A 5,270-nucleotide genomic window follows, 5' to 3' on the forward strand; every position below is an offset into this window, starting at 1 on the left:
TTATTACAACAACTTTGTTTCATTAATTTTTTCTATTACAGCTATGAATTGCAGGAAAGTTGTACAAAATGGTAGCCATTTTTTCCCTCCGATGTCCAAAAAACGTAAAATTTTCATTACAAGGAATAAAAAACCCTAAATTTCATTCTTTGTCGAGAAAGAACATGTTTTTGCAATTATTTTCAACATCAAAACCTTTTGGTTACATCATACCCACACGCTGTAAATTCAGGTTTTCTAAACCTAGGTTTTCCACCAAAAAAAAGGAGGCTACAAGTGCATTTATAATTATTTGTAGGCATTTATAAAATCTTTTGAGTGCTGGTGTATTTTTTCTGAAATCCTCATCATTTTATTGAGCTCTGTGTAAAATTTCAAAGAGATCTGATCAATTGTTATGGAGAAAAAAATAAAATGTACACAACCTTATCTTGTGCCAAGGGTCTTAAGAGGGACAGACAATGCAGATTTAACAAAACTTCGAAGTGCTATAAAATTAAAACTGTTTGAGATAGAGGGAAGAAATTTAAGGGTGTTTCTTTCAACCATACGGGATGGTGTACACCAAATTTCATCAAAATCCGAGATGGAGGGTGACATGACCTCGTTGAAATGACGTGGAATGACCCAAATCCTTTAGGCAGCCAACCTCCTACCCTCCCTATACAGCATACAACCTCTTCTGACCTTGATTAATTATTTTACTTATATTTTAGCCCTTCTGTTCCTCCAAGGAGCTTAAGGCAGCGTACACAATCCCTCTTTTTATCCTGAAGTGCTAAGATTACTTTACAGATCATTCTTGTCTCAGTTGACCATTGCCTACAGCACTGATTTGGGGGCAGGTGTTCATGAGTTAGTGTATTAATACTGACTTAGTCAACCAGTGTAGGCTTCACCACTGCAAGCACAATACAAAATAGATGTCAGCCTCCTCCACAGTCCATTCCATGCATCTTATCAATGTAAGCAGGCTCTCAGCAGCAAAACTGTGTCCTTGCGCCATATTAATCAAGGCAAACAAATAGTGTGGTGGCACATTCAAACTATTTGATATTTCTGGCCTAGTTTTAACAATGGGTTGTAATTTGAGAAATTTCTTTCAGCAGAACCAAGTTTATAAATTTTTTTAAAAACCTATCACTTCAATCATTTATTACCTCAATCATGTACGTTTAGGAACTTACTAAGAGTTTCTACAGTTCTTGCAACATGAATGGGTAAGAAATGTCTTAAAAGCTCTAAACATCTGAACAAGAAATGATTTCTATGTTTTTAGGTAAACCTCTAATTCAAATGTACACACACACAAAGAGCATTGCAAGATAAGATGCTGCACCTCATAACCTCAGAACTTCCACATAATCATCCTTTCATGAAAAAAAAGTTGCATGTCCCTACCAATAAATATTGCTATGTTTTATACAATGCTGTCTCTCTGTCAAAGACTGTGCAGTGGGCTCATGCACAACTTTCACTTCCTCTGACCATCTGAGGAACTTCATTTCCCCTGACCATCAGCTATAAATGTTTATTTGATATGATACAGATTTCTGCATGTAACTTTCTTTCTAATTGCTTAGATCCATGAATGAACCGAGCTCTTAAAAGCTGTTATGTCTGTCAAAATGTAAATTCCTCCACTTCTCCCTCCTCCCTAATCCAAAATGCTCATACTATCTAACTTAAAGATGTTTGAGACAGAACTGTTGAGCTGTTTTAAGACCCAGTTTTCATGAACCTACTGAAATCAAGAAGGCTAAAATTGCCCTTGTAAAATAAAGCTGTACAGTTTGTAACCATAATGTAAGCCTGCTATAGGTTAAAAACAAACAACCAATCTTGCCCTCTTCTCACACATTTTAAATAAACAGAATGAATGACCCACAAAGTGAGCTAGAGAATTGCCTTGGTGTGAGACAAATGTATATTCCTGTAAGATTGCATTTTTATCTGAGGAATTATGTTATTTTAAAAATTGCTAATAAATTTTTTTAACAATGTCTTGATTGGTTTATCCTAACTCCTTTTACACTTATACCTTCCTCATGACATCTGCTACACACAGGTCAATCTGCCAGCCACTGTCAACTTATACATTCCTAACATTTATACTTCCCCAGTGGATTTGTATTACAGTTCTATCAGTGCCAAGCTGTACAGTATTTAGAATCCTAACCATACCTTTACAGTACAATAGTAGTGGCTATTCTGCATGGCTAACAGCCCAGTCCGCATACTTTCTGAACCAGTACATATCTTATGAATGGGAAGTACGGCTATACTACTACTACAACATTAAACTGTTATCCAAACAATGTTACACTAATATTACATAAAATAGAAACAAAAACAATAAATACATTAATACTCACCCATCATGTTGTTAGGAGTTGGCTGAGTTTATTGTCCCTGTACCTCCCTTGCTTGCTTTCCCTCTCATTGTCTCACTGTCAAAGAAGATATAGAACAATAAACATACTTTCCACCAGCTTTGGTTATATTTTTTATATTCTACTTATTATTTGCAGCACAAATTCGACAATTACAAATCTGTTCTGCAACTAACACAACTAAGGTAGGGATGTGCAATTGTACATTTCTCCCAAAATACTTTCTAAAAATTCAGAGTGCATCTTCTAGGAAAGACAACTTTGAGGCATATGAATGCTGTGGCAAATAAGAATGTAAGCAAACAACACTAAAAATGCAAGTCAGGTTCAGAAACAAATAAATTCAGAACAACCAAGCTCAAATGTGCCCTAACCAATGAGAACAAGAAGCACACTAACTGAAGATAAGCTGATGGCAGATCAAGAAGTAGTTGATAATAAAAAGCCATAGCTTGGTAAAAGGTAAAGGTAAAGGGGCCCCTGACCATCAGGTCCAGTCGTGTCCGACTCTGGGGTTGCGGCGCTCATCTCGCTCTATAGGCCGAGGGAGCCGGCGTTTGTCCGCAGACAGCTTCCGGGTCATGTGGCCAGCATGACAAAGCTGCTTCTGGCGAACCAGAGCAGCACACGGAAACGCCGTTTACCTTCCCGCCGGAGCGGTCCCTATTTATCTACTTGCACTTTGATGTGCTTTCGAACTGCTAGGTTGGCAGGATAGCTTGGTAAAGTAACCCCCAAAAGTCTGTTCATTCCTTATTCTTAAAATCTAGCGTAATTTAAGATCCTCGGTGTACTTTTAGAGTTTAGTTTCCTTCAGACTGTAACCCATTGCTATGCATGTTCACTTGTAAATCCCACACTGCGTCGAAAGGGGCTTAGAATCCTGTCTGCACTGATTTGGAGTATGCATAGAATTGCACGGTTGAACTAAATTTCTGGGTCCAATTCCATGTACTTGTTTTAACTTTTGAAGCCTTAAAAAGCTTAGGACTAGGATAACTATCAGAGGGCTTTCTAATCAGATATAGGATCTTTTTTGTTGTGTTGTCCTGCCTTCAGAACTCGTTCCCCAGGTAGGCTTCCCTGGTACCATCTCCCGTTATCTTTTCAGCACCAGATATTGTTGCTATTTGCCTGGACTTTTTAAGCTTTTAGTTTGACTGCAGCCCTATTCACATTTCTCTCACATACAGGGCATAGCGACATTGATTATAGAGAAACAAAATAAAAAAATTCCTTCCAGCAGCACCTTAAAGACCACTGCTATGAGGGCTGTGTTGTTCACAGTTGTCTGTAGGGAAATGCCAATGCACAAGCACTGCACGATAGGAACACCAGGTATCCCAGTAGGACAAAGCCCCTATACAGTCAGATGCTTGCGCTTCGGAATTTCCCTGAAGACAACTGTACACAATCATGACATTGTGGAGAGAATAACAGTATGGGTCTAATCTGCACTCAACACAATAATGCCCTACATCTGAGTAACACATGCACAGGGCTTTCCCATTTTGCTGGCTTTTAAGTCTTATCTTGTTTTATTCTATTGTATGCTTAAAAACAAAGGCCTGTGCCAAAAGGCACATTCCCCCATCCACAACTGTTAAAAATAAAATTGTAACTGAACAGCTATCATACTGTGTAAGTTCAACCATTCCATTTGCCATGTTCACCTTGGCAAGGGGTCAGCTTTCCTCACAACTTTGAAGCTGCAGAAGTGAGTGGAGATCATCCCAGCAGCTCCTCAGCAATCCCCATCTCCTCCCAGCCCACCCAATGGTAAGAAGGCTAGATTTGTTTGGCAACTGAGCAACACTGCCCAGAGAACACCTTCCCCAGCAGCACCAAACTGGCACTCCATGGCAGCCTCTCCTGCTTCTGAGCCAGTGGGGGAAGGGGTGCGACTGCAGGCTACACTCATGGGGGGGGGGGCTCCTCAGAAAAGGGGCTTGAGAGATGAGGGAGCTCCGCAACTACAATTGTTTGATTTGGCTAACAAGGCTAGTAGTCATTGTGTAAAGCACTTTACAATAAATACATTTTGTTCAACAACCCTGACAGAAGTCACTCACATCTTCACGGATGGGAACTGCGGACTGGGGATTTGGCCTAGTTCAAAAGCAGGGCTCAGATTTCAGACGCTGTTAATTTCTTGGCGTTTGGTAAGTTTCGTGCCTTGTTTTTATTTGTATCAGACAGGAATGTGCCCTATTAGATTTTGCGCAGTGTTTTTTGGGTGGGGTGGGGGTAGTACCAGCAGCTTTTTATCCCCAAATGTTTAAAGTGCGGCACTTACTGCAACAACTTCATGGTGAGTACCGGTACGAGCTCCTTTTCGTCTTGCGGGGGGGGGGGAGAGCAGAGGCTAGGGCCTCAAAGTCTGGAAGAGGCCCATGCCTCGCTGGGGGGCTTACTTCTGAGTAGGCAATGTATAGGAATGCGCCGCAGGTCTGTGAGAAGAGATTCTATGAGGACGTCGACGGCAGCTGATCTGTTTAAATTCATAAACGCCCCAAAGCAACCTCAAGAGAACAAGCACACGTCAGGGACCTATGTACTAAGGCAGCTAAAACAGCAAGGCGTCAGGCGGGGAGCGGATAAATAGCAGTAACAAAAGGCACATGAAAGCGGGCCAAGAGGCGAGGCCACGCCTTTGGCAGTTCCTTCTCCTAACCGCCCGCTCTCGCGCCCAAGGCGCTGAAGCCACACCTCCTTCTCCCGTCACCGAACCCAGCTCCTCGCGCCGCCTCAGGTAAAGCCGCACTTCTGCCCCTGCACCCCGCCTGCCCGCCTTTTGAAGAACTTGGCCACGCCCCCTCCCTCTTTGCTCCGCCTTAGGTGCGTTTCCTAAGCCCCGCCCTTGTTCTCCCTTTTCAG

The 5,270-nt window shown here is 41.7% G+C and overlaps 1 long non-coding RNA gene across 1 annotated transcript in view; it reads right to left on the minus strand.

The window, feature by feature from the left end:
* Positions 1-5,193, minus strand: part of LOC118090939 (uncharacterized) — a 124,256-nt gene extending 119,063 nt beyond the window's left edge. The window contains exons 1-2 of the long non-coding RNA XR_004693342.3: positions 4,690-5,193; positions 2,376-2,450 (exon numbers count right to left, since the gene is read on the minus strand). This is a non-coding gene — a long non-coding RNA (uncharacterized LOC118090939). The remainder of the gene's footprint in view (positions 1-2,375; positions 2,451-4,689) is intronic.
* Between the last annotated feature and the right edge of the window lie 77 nt (positions 5,194-5,270).

The sequence above is a fragment of the Zootoca vivipara genome, chromosome 9 (genome assembly GCF_965207765.1).
Source record: "Zootoca vivipara chromosome 9, rZooViv2.hap1.1, whole genome shotgun sequence".
Taxonomy (NCBI): Eukaryota; Metazoa; Chordata; class Lepidosauria; order Squamata; family Lacertidae; genus Zootoca; species Zootoca vivipara.